Genomic DNA, 14,529 nt, shown 5'->3' with positions numbered 1-14,529 from the left:
AGCTTTTGAAGATGACGTATTTCGTCGTGCTTTTTTTGGCAGACCCCTAATTTTACTTTAAGGAAAACACTGATACAGATATATCGATTCACATCAATAGAAAATTCCGTCCGGTTTGCCGCCGTAGAAACCGAAAGCGGAGATAAGCGTATGTAGTATACACATGCATACACGCATAAAAAAGGTAAATGGCGAGCAAATGAGAGTATTTATGTTGCGGCAGCTACCGACCACAATTATAGCAGAGCAGTCAGCCAGGACAGGTTCTGGTGGCCAGGGCCGCACTTAAATACAGACGTCGTCGGCGGCACCCTCAGGGTGTATGGGCGGGTCCAAACAACCGCGATGCCAAAACTGAAAACAAATAGCCCACCGTTGTTCTGGTGTACTTTAAGGCTCGAGAGCCGACGGTTTGCCGTCGCCGACAAAGTCAGGTGCGAATTGAGCAATCTACGCGTGTGTCGAATCTGTCATTTTGCATCGGACGGATTTAGTTCACAAATCGACGATTGGTAATACACGTGAAAGTTTCAATGGGCGGGGTATAGATTGATACTTTATTTGTAGTATATAAATACGGCTTGAGTATGGAAAAAGTATAGAGTGTATCTAAATTTGCCATATTATATTTTAGTAGAAAATATTATCACGGTATAAACGCAGTAGAGTGAGATAAGATATAAATATAAATAAGTATTTATTTTTGTTGAAAATTAATTCAGAAGATTTTTTTTATATATCTAAAAGCGGGAGTTTGGATTGTATTTATATTTGTATTCTAGTGCATTTTTGTCTGAAGCGTTGGAATGCAATATATTGTTTTCTTGGAATAGCTGATATTTAATTAAGTAACAAAGGGGTGGTGTCGACAATCCGTAGATGCTCAGCGATTTCCGCATGCATCCCTTATTATTGATCTTTGATATACAAGGATATTTTTAGCGATATTTACAAGAAACTATGGTGATCTATTTAAGTTGTGCATCAATATAATATGCAGTTTTGATGTTTTATGCTTAAACTTTGAATTTTACATTTGAGCTCATATATATTTTAATCTGATAATACTTAATAAATAAATCTGTAGTCGATTTGTGTAAGCCAGTGTTGCTTATATATTATAAATTGCTCATAACGCCAAGTTTGATTCTAGATCGACACCCGTTGCTAAAATCAATGAAGAGTTTATAACATGTACATCAATTAATAGCCGTAATAGTTACGCTACAAATGAATGTCGTACGCCATTTCTCAGATTTATTTGTTTGAAATAAACATAATGATCACAGCTTGAACATGAAGTGTACGCGATAAATTATTTCATGGTATTAGAAGCACGCAATTTGCTACCGTGTGTGGTTTATTAATCATGCGATATTACGAGGTGGCTGCGTTACGCTTGGATAATACCAGTTCGCCCCTGTAGGCTATAATGCAATTATATATTTAAAAAATAAATAATATTCATTTGATATATTATATAATAATTAATATTAATATACGGAACTTATAAACCAGTAGCAAATAACGATTGCTTTAAAAATTAGACTTGGGTTAGAGGTAAATATAACTTTAAACTTTAATCTATCGAATTCGTATTAAAATGGCTATTAACAACAAAATAAAAAATAGCAATCTGTAAAATAATATTTAGATAAATAAATAAGTAAATTAGTCATCTGTTTTCGCTAATAAATTAATCATTTTATGCTTAATCTTCTACTCTATAAATTGTATCGCTTTATATGAACGTAAACAAAGGAAATATATTTAATTATTATATAATTAATAAAAGTAAAAATGATTTTCATACCACCGTTTATGTATTCTTTTGTTGTCGACCAATGAAAAATAAGCATTCAAATCTAAAACAAGATGGCCGACCGTAACATGACAACAGTTTCAAATAATTATTATTTATTAATAAAATTTTGCTACGCGAAAATAATCGTCATGAACGCTGTTCGATTTGACTGAATATAAATATTCGGATTGCAAATTAACTAGGTATGTTATTACTATGAAAATGAAATATATACATAATGTGTGTAAGAATTATAATAATACATTGATTAAACTAGATAAACAATCATAAAACGATCTTCGTAATGAAATCTTCAAATTTTGAATTTCCGTCGACGGGCTCCGAGGCCGAAAAGTGAGTTTTTCCTTTTTAAATACATAAAAATTATCATTGTATCCGATTTAAGGCACATATACGTTAGATTCGACTGAACCAGGTACCTTTTAAACGCGAGCATGTAATATATACTTAGTACGTATGAAGGTTAATGTCGATCAAACCGTATAAATGCTAATAAAACGTATTTTTTATCTATTGATATTTGGGGGATACTATCTTTCACGATTGCGTGACAATGATTGTGATGCAGTTGGTTATTTAGCTGAAGAAGCTTGGTTACAGCAAAATAAATTAAAACCATTATTGCATCAAAAAAAAATTACCTAGATCGTTCCGTTTCAAACGGCGACTCGCAATATACATATGTGTAGTTTTTTTGATGGTATCTAATAGACTATTTAATATTTCGATGTGACAAAATATGTATGCGTCATAGTTTTTAATCTATTTTTGTTCTGTGCCATCATTCCTCTTTCGGAATAGCCAAATTTAAGATATTCAGTTACATAAAACTTATGTAGTATGTTCTTTATAAAAAGATAATACTTGCTGACAGTGACTTTAACATGAAAAGATTAACTCTTTGTTTATATATACCAATTCTATGTTGTAGCCATATAGGTCATCAAATTTTCTATCATTGCTTCTGAAAAATAATTAAAAACAATAAGACCGTTATCAAGAGTTAATCATTGAACACATTATTACTACTAATACAGTCCATAAATAAAATTTAAACAACAACCGAAAAACAAATTTGACAGAAGTTACTGTAGAGGATTAAACACGTAGATTGGCATCTCTTCATCTTCTTCAAAGATGTCGCAATATGTCATATTTTATTGTTTGCCATACGTAAATGTTATAAGATTTATCATTGCATATGAAAAATAACTGTAAACGATACTATATAGTGGGTAAAATGTAACTTTTTGTTTTCACTAATACGAGATTTTTTATTATTACTAGCATTGTAATATGTTCAATTAACTTCGGTATGTATACCTTTAATTGTCAAATCACCGCTGTTTGTCTTGAAATATTTGATCCTAGAAAGTCAATAGTAAGTTTGTTAAAATAACCGTGATATATTATTCATATAACCAAAGACGTACTGACAAACTCATCATTTATAGTTTTGATTATATTGTCTATAATTCCTATGTTACATCACTTTGAATCACCTTCAATTGACACTTTGTAAGAATAATGCTTTGATTATAACATATTTCACTTATTATTTAATTGCATAGAACTGCGCGCAGCGAGCGCTTGCCAGGTGACAAGAGCTGTCACATGTAAGCAAATGTCAAGGGAAATCCCGGTTTTGGTTCGGTTCAAAATAAAATAAAATTTCAGAGCAACATTTTAGAACAGCATATAATTTCACTAGCGTCTGTCAGTTTTGCTGATAAAAATAAAAAATATTTCCACCGGTGAAAATGTATTTAGACTTCACTAGTGAAAATATAACTTTACTTAAAAGTACACATAAGTATGTAAATGTATATAACTACATATAAATTCAAATAATTTTACTAGCACCTTCCAGATAAATGATATTTTCACTGGTAAAAAAATATATCTACCGGTGAAAATGTATTCCGATATGACTTCACTGTAATGACATTAAAAATAATATTTTCAGGATAGATTTAATACTGTTTATTTAAGACTTTATTTGAGGGATAACCCGAGAATTTCTGGTTTAGAATTGGGGACGTCATTTTAGCTTTGTTTCATCATATTTAATTAAATGACATGCATTTTTCTTGCCAAATTCATTGGGGGGAGGGGGGAACAAATTACTACCTTTTACCTTCCTCAAATGTTTGTAGAATTGCAATTGTATAAAATCAGTGAAAAAAGTGCTTAAAATAACGCTGTAATCCAGTGATACATTTTTTGCATCTTGGTTAGTCATACGAACAAACTGTTGTCATCTTCACTTACTGTTTTCTGCTTTCAAATATTGCATATATGTACATAACAACAAAAAATTTTGCAATTTTTTCTAAAACACATTTTTAATTATAAAATTTACATGATTATGTAAGTACAGTAAAACCTCAATATAACGGACTAATGCGGGTGAGGGGGTGTCCGTATTGATCTGAAATTATTTTTTAATTTTTATTGAATTGCTTCGTTGCTCTCCAAATAATAAAAATACATCGAAATTTCTACGCATAATCTCACAAGGTTCGCTCTACTCTCATTGCACCATTATAAACGTTATTTCTGGTTCTGTTACGGTCGTCACGGGGAGGAAATTGTTTCATCTATCTGCGGCGACCGCAGATCAGAAGAAGAAAAAAACAGATAAAATCGAAAGAATTCCACTCGGACGTCTGCTCGAATACCACAACCGTAACTTCTTAATCGAATCGGACACGTCCACATCCATCATCGTTCATCCCACAAGTGGTTATATAGCGCATGTTTGGATTTTAGCTTGTGATGAAAGGTGCCACTCTTATAAAATCGCTGACCTCCATCCTCAGGCTATAACCACGAAGCACTTGTCACTGCACCATTACCGCATGACGCAACATTATCCAAACAATCATTTGCTATGGAACGTGACAATGTTGGGTCGTGAAGTAGAGCTTGCAGAATCGTTCTAGAACACGTTCGTCCCGGTTCCTGGGAATTGAAAGCTTTTACGAGCTTAACAACTAGATTTTTATTTTAAAAATTATTGAATTCACAAAAGATACTCAAAAATAAAGTTGCATTGTTCATAAAGCTCATCGATTGTTAGTCTTTCTTAATTATTTTTATATAGCAGTTTTAAACATTTATAATATATCAATCGTTGACTCCTAGAATTTTTTTTGAATGAGCTTATTATAAAAATCGTATGGTCTTTCCATTTTATATCCATTATTACTTTTTCTTGCTTTATATTCAGGACACTATAACGTAATTTCCGTAAAGCAAAGTAAGCTGCATATGAATTTCAGCAGTATTTTCTCCGTTCGTTCAAAAGAATCAGATCACTAAACTTTTAAACACACGGTGCAAGTACAACTTGACACCGTGCTGCAATTTAACACCGGTGATCTCTGATCTAAATATTACATTATATATAATCTAAAATAGAAAAAATGATTATTTATTTAAAAAAAAATTGGCCCGCCCTGTATAAATAAATACGTTTGTGACAAGTTGGGCCGTGACACTATTGATTGTTTTAAGTACAATCTATTTATAATACATAAGAGAAAAAGAGATTTCGTAACAACGTAATTACGATCGATGATTTGTTTACGATTCGATATCGATTATGGTATAACAACTTTTTTGTCGCTGTAATGATTTATGTTTTACGTATGCTTTAATAAATTATTTTGCAACGTGCTTTGTAATTATGTATGTGTGTTATTTTATAGAATGTTGGCCGATTTTTTTATTATAAATATTGTCGAGCGGAAAGACCACACAGAAATGGACCATAAATAATACTTAAACTGCAATTATGATAATACGCATTATTTATGGTAAAGTGACAGTTAGGTCAGCCGTGCAATAGTATTACTTTTATTTGTGGTAACTAAAATATTCTTAATAATGTTATAACATGCTTAATGGTTGCTATTGGTTTTCTGAACGAAGTTCATCAATATATCGTTTGACTATTTTTTACCTTTTCGTTTGGAAATCATTATCCAACCCCTACTTCTTTAATTCTTTCACCTTACATTTTATTTATTCATATGAACTTATCAAAATGTTTATACTGTTTGTAATACAGTTTAACGCTTCTATCGCTTCGTCCACCATAACATTTAATTTTTGTAAAGTTTTTGATGCAAAATTATTTTTCATTTTTCATTCATAGCTTTGTGTAAAATAACACAAATAAATATGAAATTAATGTAGTCATGTCTCTTTTATTTTAAAGAATTCATATTTTTCTTTTATTTTTGTAGATTACGAATTAATATCAATCAGTGCTTTAATAATAGACGCGGGACAAAATAGAGCCGACAAAAATGCGCAGACAAAAGGGCGTAGCGGCAAAATAGGGCAATGACAAAACAGCGCGACGCATATATAAAATAATAAAAAAAACGAAAATATAAAAATTAAAAACTAAAATTATGTATACGGCAAATTCGATAAAACACGATATCAATAAAAAATAAACATTTTTTTTAATTTATAAATTTAATTTTTGCTGTTTCTATGATTATTATTTTTAATTTAAGCAATTAACTAAGTTTTTAAAAATGTGAATAAAAAACAAATTATTATTTTAAATTAAAGTAAGCATTAACGATTGTAAATGAAGTACAGTTGAACATTTCACATCTGAATCGAAAAAATGAAGTTACAAATATTTAGAACTATACATTTGTTCGGAATTACGTGCTTAGAAATTAATAAAAAGGGATGAAGTGAGGCGGAATAATATACCGACCCCTTGTTAAATGGTTTTAACAAGGGAAAACAAAAAATGTCATAAAACGATTAAAAGTCGATGACTCACCGGATTTAGGCCACAAAGCGTTTAAAATTTCTGGATATGCATAATCATTAAAAAAATATAAAAAGCGAGCGTTTCAGACGATGATGTAAGAATTGACCCAAGACTGTATTTAAAATTTTGGGTTTTGTATTATTAATATATACATATTTGGCAATCTTATTGGGGTCCTCCGATTCCAAGGGCCCGCATGCGTTGCCTGCTCCCGTAGCATAGTAACTAAGCCACTGCATATGTTATGAACAATAAGAGTCAATCAATGTGACAAAAATTATTGTTCTGAGAGACGAATGTTTTTTTCATGAAAGGTAGCAAAAAACATATATATGTGCTGCTAGAATAAAATAATTTGTCTATACGCAACTTTTTAAGGACACAAACCACGATTATAGAAACGTCAAAAACTATGCGGTTAAGAATTAATTAAAATCTTCTGGTTTTAAAATGTAAATGTTTATTTTCTGTTCTTTTACATGTAAAAATCGGTTCATTCATTAACATTTTATTTTCTGAGAAGCTCACAAAAATATTGATGAAGTTATTTTTAGTAATTTTTCATTGCTTTTAATGACAAAGGAGTGGTTATTTTTTTGGGTGCATTTTCTGTAATTATTTGCTATTTTTATGTCATTATAAAGTATTTTTTAGTCAAAAAATTAGTTGGGCAATTTTAACTTAAGGCTATTAATATCCTAAATTACCGTATTCATTTATAAACACTTTATCTATCTGACAGGTTAGCTAACAAATTTGTGAAGTTCTTTTAGACATTTTTCATTGCTTTTAGTGACAATGGAGCTGTCAAATTTTCCTGAGACGCATTTGCTGTTTTTGTAGCGTGCGAACAATGTCTCATTATAGTCTTTATTACTCAAGAGCAAAGTTGGTCAATCCACACTTCGATATATAGGCTATCGATATCTTAAATGCTCCGATTTGGCATCACATTCCAAAGCAACTGATTACATTAGATTTTATAACACCCAATTAAATCTTCGGTGTTAACATGTACATCATGTACTAATGAGCGAGAAACCAGCTAATGACATGACAGGCCGGGCGTATCACTTTCGTACGAGATCAATTATAGCGTCAGCGTCCGTTTCCTTTTAACATACATTAAATGTCGCAACAGAAGAAGTAAGGCAAGGTAGCAGCCGACCATCACGGTCCGTCGATCATGCATTGAGATGACATTGCGGATCGTTCGCAAGTGTTACCACCACACGAGTGTCCTCCGGTTTCGTCACCCGAGAGGATCGATCGGTCCACTCTCACTTTTAAATGCCCCACTTTGACGGATATAGCGGCTGTTGCTGCGTCGTGATGCAACACTCTTGTTTTCCGATGATGGCGCCTTTTTATTTTTATCGAACCCATTCACGGTGCGCTATCGCAGAGGCGCATCAGACCGTTCAACCGCATTGGTTCAAAAACGTGTGAACCATGAGTTTTTTTTTAATTGAAAGGAAATACTACCAGGGAAGCAAAATTAGTTTGCGTGGAGCATAGTGTGCCATCCATACTTCCATGAATTGATTTTTTACGTGAGATATCCGAAAAGTAAAGATCAAGGTTAATATTATAGAAATGTTAGCGATTTTTTACTAGATTGAAAACATTGCTGTTTCCGCTAGTTCGAGGTTCGTTCAGTGATCCGTCTCTTCTATGAGAGAGAAGAAACTGCTAGTAAAATTCATCAATTTGTATTAATGGCAATGACGTCATATTGCTGCAATTTTAAAGCAATATCTGACCTTTGATGAAATAAAAAAAATACTAATAATTTTTTTTTTGCTAGAAATAAGCAATCGATTAACTTCATTATTAGCAATAAGTGAACAGAACTACTCGATATAAAACGGACACTAAAAATTAGGTAATCAGAAATTCTTCGCGCGTTGGGTGTTTTTTTATTTTTTGAAAAAATATTTTTTGCGCCACCTTTTATTTACTTACGCAGAATTTAAAATTTAAATGGTTAAAATCAATTTACACACATTTTAAAATATTTTTAAAAAATTCGATTCGGAATTGATTTGTGAGTAAAATACTAAATCAAGTAGTGGAACAGTAGCCTAAAAATAATTACATATATTCTACTTATATACTATATGTTAATTAGTGTGCCAATGATTTTATAATAAAAAAAAACATTCAATCAATCTTGTTCTTATTTATAAATAAAAAGCAAGTCTATACAAATAAAAACTTGTAAAGTTTAACCCACACTTTTTTACTCTAGCTTATTTTACATGAATCCCCCTATTTTAGTTTAGTGCCAATTTAGCCCCTTCGTTTTTGGCGAATTTCCTGATTTCACCGTTCAGCGGAAATTGTCATTAAAAATGAAACGACGAACGAGTGCCATAGCGAAATAACGACGTGACACTTTTATGGTTTCCGTCGATAAAATTTTATAAGTGACAGCGCTACAAAACTTTACACCCGCGAGCTAAAACAAAACGCATTCGAGTACAAATTTATCGTGCGAATGTCTGCTCAATCAATTGTTCTCACGTGAAATGAGGCAAATATATTTATATTTATAATAAAAAAGTAACATGAAATAATTTTGCTAGTCATATGTACCCACATATGTGTTCATTACACATAATAATTATTCAAATATCGAGATATCAGTATGACATTAACATAAAACCGTAAATTGTTGGGTGTTGTTCATGTTTAGTAATTGTATACCCATTGTCGATTTGTCTATCTGAGTACCAAAAGAGGTCTGTCAATTTCTCACAGAAATTATGGAGGCGGTTCGTTGTACATTTAGAAAACAATGAAGAGCAACGCCAGGGCAGGACAATAACATATACTAAAAAAAATATTTAATATAACAAATAACTTATTTTAATCTTTAATTATAAATAATTTAATATATAGTATCATCAATCTTGTTCTTTAAATAATTCAATCAGCACAATAGGATCATGTATCAGTGGGTGACTATAACACCTGAAAGATCGGAGTTCGAATCTCATGTTTTTTAATTTCAGATCGAAATTAGTGATTTATTATGAAATTATAATTCGAATCGATCATCACAAATAAGGTTTTATGCGTAAATATTGCTGTCCCATTACTTACTTAGTAGTTTTTGATTGTGTTTATCTCGTTTTACCGCCTGTTATATTGCAATTAAAGATTCACAATAAAAATAAATCAATCTAGTTATTAAAATTGTTCATATTAGGTTTAAGCTAGGAATTAATAGTTCTTGGTTAATTGGGTTGTTCATTTTTAAAATTACTCGTTGTCAATATTTAGCTTAAATTACAATTTTTATCAAGCCAAATTTATGACACAAATCAAAAAAATATTTTGACACATTGTACATATTAAATACATCTAAAGCTTTGTTATATTCCAGATTAATATTAGTTTTTGAAATAGATTCTATACTCATTATCACGGAAGTAGCAGAATGCATTATATATAATAGATAAAATCTAGCTTAATTTTACGATAAAAAAATGTATAATATAATACAATGACGGAATAGCGTAGTCCGTAACGTTTCAGACTAGTAACTCTGAGGTTGCGGGTTCGAGCCCTGGCAGCGGCACTCGAATTTTTATTTATAAAAAAATGCGGCCCCAGCTGTGCAGTGAAATCTATTGATTATAAATTGTATAATATTATCCGATCCCCAGACTTTCAGTCTGGTGGTTAATAGTTACTTGTATGTATTCATTATGTCTGATTGACTTACTCAGTTGGTACAGATTTTCCCGTTATAACGCATTGGGCTTACGCCTGTCAGGTTACAATGGAATATTTAATAAAAATAAATTAATTATTAATATTTTTTTATTAATAAGCATTAATCATAAAAAGAAAAATAATATATTATTATCTATTATGGCTTTCAAATCTGTAGAAAATATATCTTAATACAAAATCTTTTACTATTATATTATAGCATTTATTAAATATATAAATCTGTTATAAATACAATTATTAATTATTTTTTTTGTGGCTAGCATATAAAATAAAATATATGTTACAAGGAAGCATTCTAAATTTGCGTAAGTGATAAATGTTTTTTTATGTTACCAAATTAATTAGTTCTGATCGTTCTGTAATAATATACTGATGAGTATTTTTTTTACGTTTTTAACGTACTGAACTTTATCTTGATTATAAAATTATATTTTTACAAAAAAGTTTGATTTTAGTAATAATACTATGAACCAAAAAAAAATTTTTTTTGTGGCAATAATGGTTTTATAAAATTGTATAAAAAAATATTAAAATCTAAAGCATATTCTTTACATCACATCTTGCTGTAAAGACTATGCTCTGCTGTAAAATGCAACTGTTTTTATAGAAAACAATGTTTACCTATTCTTGATAATATGGTTTGACACTAAAATAAAATCAAGGGACAAGTATACTATTCGATATTTAAATACTTGAAAATATTTAATAACTTTATTAAAATATATCACTAGATAAACATGTTTAAATAAGCAACACCACCATTTATAGGGTGTAATTTGGGTCGGGTGCGGAATATAACACAAGAACCAAACTATGAAAATAATATTTATATTGTAATTAATTCTGCATTATTGCATTTTATGTATCAATTGTATATGTCGATTTTTTAATTAATCGATATACTGAATTTGTTTTATTTGACATCTTATCAATGTTATATAAATTTTAAAGTAATTTATACAATTTAAAAAATGTTTAATATTAGATGATAAAAATGACGGCCGAATACCACGATTGGTAATATCTGACGTGTCATTACGGTTCGCATGTCTCGTGGGAAAAAATGAACGCATAATTTTATAACGCCGCATTTTATGGTTTTTAACATAAACGCCGCTCGGCCACAAAAAGGGCTGAAATTATTTACCTACAACAATTTTAATACAACCATTACGCAATATAAAGATTGCGGCATTATTGATTACTGAATTTTAATTATTGAGTTTCGAGGAATGACGCTTTTCGTGACGTCCGTCATTAATTAAGCGACAGGGTGTACAAGAAGAAAATAATTCGTAATCTGAGTTGGAAAAGTCTAAAGGCATAAAGGCTAGTTTCGGCGAGATTCGTAAATTCACCCCATGTCGAAATAAAGCACGCACCCCACACCCTGAGCCGCGGCACCCCTTGGAACATTAGAGTCGTAAAATGCGTCATATCCTATTTTTAGAGAGACTTTCCTTACGGCAATTGTGCTGCTTCAAACTAAACTAACATATATATAAGTACACATATACTAAGTCTAGTGTATATTTTATATTGTTAAAATAATATATAATTTATTTTTTATTTTTTCAGAAACATCAACACAAGCAGCAAATGACACCAATAGATTAATGGTAAGTAAAATGTTTATATACACATTCATAATATTTAAATACTTTTTTTAATTTTTATTCATATGTTTTTATATTGTTTTGTTTTATAAAAGCAGACAATTTTAAATACACTACGCTTTATATACTTAAACTAATATTATGCAATCAAAAAATATTTGAGATAATATTGATGCTTATATTTTAAAATTATTTATCACGCGTTTATAAAAAGATAATAAATTATAAATTCAATAGGCGGACACTAAGAACTTAATAGATATATTAACAGAATTAATTTAAATAAAATTTTATTATTTCAGTAAACATACTATTTAGTTAAGTACATGCTTGTCGCATTTCACGTACGCATTATAATGCGTACGTTTTAAAATTAAATACATATTTACTTTAACTTAATATATTATGCATTATTACGTGGTTAAAAAGTTTATTACACTAATTAAGATTAATTAACTTTAATTTAAATCTCATTGCCCTCGTTTGTCGCTTTTTAGAGGCCAATTATTGTTAATATTATTTTACAATTAATTTAAATTGCACGCAGTACTTTGAAATGTGTTAATAAAAAGTGAAACTTTATAGCTCGTCATTGAGCGTATAATATAAAACATAATAGCTTTATTAGCATAACGTTTCTACATACATAAAACTATTTTAATTGGTCGATCTTTTCGCGCTGTGCAATTATATAGCGTGCCGGCATCGAATCTATAAAAAGGAAAAGTTCGTTTTGTACCTTATCCGATAATTCCCCAGACATCAAACGAACGAACGAAGAAGGGTAAGGGTTGAAAATCAACCGGCAGTTCGGGGGTGGGTTCGGTGAATTAATGGCGATCGCGATTGTTTCCTTGATCGATACCCTGCCCTGTCAAACCAAACTATACACCCTTACCAAGAATTGCTTTCATAAATTATAAAGTGGTAAACATACGTGTCTGTTGATTTTCATTATCGCACAACCCATACCGATCGACGGACGTTGAAAAATAACATATAAGCGCTGACGTTAATTAAAAAAAATACATATTTTTTTATCGCGCCTCTTTATGTTCGAGGGCGTTAAATTCTAAAATATCTTTTTTTAAATCTGAAGCTTGTGTGTGTGCGTTTCGAGGGTTATAAGGGATAGTTTAAAATCGCTACGAAAGTCGACGTCGTTACCTCACCATAGTAACGGCTGCTAAACAAATCGACTAAGCACGCGAGCTACCCCCCAAAACCACCCCCGGACATGCCACACAGTCTGGACCCTCACGCTATATCGCCATCTACGGACTGAGCGATAATAGCCCCGAATAATTTTATACATAGTCGGCTACATAGAACGAAATGTCGAGTCACTGAATAAAAAAATATATGATAATACACAAAATAAAGCATTAAATTGAAAATTTTGTGTGCTTCGATTTATTAAAATAAATACTGCTTTAATGTTTAACGTGACGGCGGCAAACTAGTTTGATAAAAAATAATCGCTTACTTTATCATGCAAATAAAGGATGTATAAATTATGCATTGTAAATACATACATGTAATAAATGATCTAAAATTACGGTTATTATAGCAAAAGTTCATTGAAAAAATATGCATAAATAAATTGCATTTCAAAAGGTTATCTACGATATTATCAACTGAAATATTGTTAATATTGTATTTTAATATTTTAAGGTTAATAAAAAAATATGTAGATTTAATCTTAAATTGGCTAAATGCAACTTAAGCTGGTTTTTATATAATTACTTACTTTACTTTTAAGTGTGGCGCCATGGCCGCTCGAGCAAGATTCTATCATCATCATCTCTGACTAACACTTTATCCTCGCAGTGTAGTCGTGGTCTTCCGACTTCCTTTATTCATGCTACATATCATGACTATTTCAACCCTTAAGATTAAAAGTTACTAACAGCGTTTGAAATTTTTTTCTGTTCATCACCTCATTGATATTATTTATAATTTGCATTATTCACTTTCATTGGATTTGTATACTAATATCATTGACCCTAAAATTAATAGAAATTAACCACAATTTCTTAATGCTACATATTATGTTCAATTTTCGCTTTCACGCTTTTGGGATTCAAAGTTACTAATAGCGACTTAAAATGGTTTCCTTCATTAAATATCAATGACAAACACACGAGAGTAATAAAAATCAACCATGATTTTCCCATATTTATTACGATTAAAATTTTTTTTAGTCTATTATATAATCTGATATTTATATTTGCAAATATAACTTATGTTCTGCAATAGTATTTTTGTATGACGTGATGATAGTTTTATATTTTATTGTATCTTGTATGGATCAGAAAAAATGTGTTTCTGTACAACAATATAATAAAAAATATCATACGCAACAAAAAACACATAAAAACAGCAGTATTCAGGAAAATATATATGATTCACTTACATATAAATATGCTCTGCTAAAATTTTAATATTTTTGATAAACAGTTAAGAATCAATAAATCACATAATTGAAGTTTTATTACGATGCACTATATTTTTAATGTAATTTATTAGATTTTACGGAT

General features: G+C 30.4%; 1 protein-coding gene across 2 annotated transcripts in view; it reads left to right on the top strand.

Annotated features, from left to right (window-relative positions):
• Positions 1-14,529, top strand: part of LOC148238952 (uncharacterized) — a 79,784-nt gene that overhangs the window by 29,574 nt on the left and 35,681 nt on the right. For both annotated transcript variants that reach the window (XM_088182151.1, XM_088182159.1), the window contains exon 2: positions 11,952-11,992. The gene's annotated coding sequence lies outside the window, so the exon portion shown is untranslated. The remainder of the gene's footprint in view (positions 1-11,951; positions 11,993-14,529) is intronic.

Source organism: Plectrocnemia conspersa, unplaced genomic scaffold (assembly GCF_051122295.1).
Source record: "Plectrocnemia conspersa isolate PC_06_02 unplaced genomic scaffold, ASM5112229v1 ptg000001l, whole genome shotgun sequence".
In the NCBI taxonomy this organism is placed as follows: domain Eukaryota; kingdom Metazoa; phylum Arthropoda; class Insecta; order Trichoptera; family Polycentropodidae; genus Plectrocnemia; species Plectrocnemia conspersa.
The sequence above is the reverse complement of the archived record's forward strand: the minus strand, read 5'-3'. Positions and strand labels throughout refer to the sequence as shown.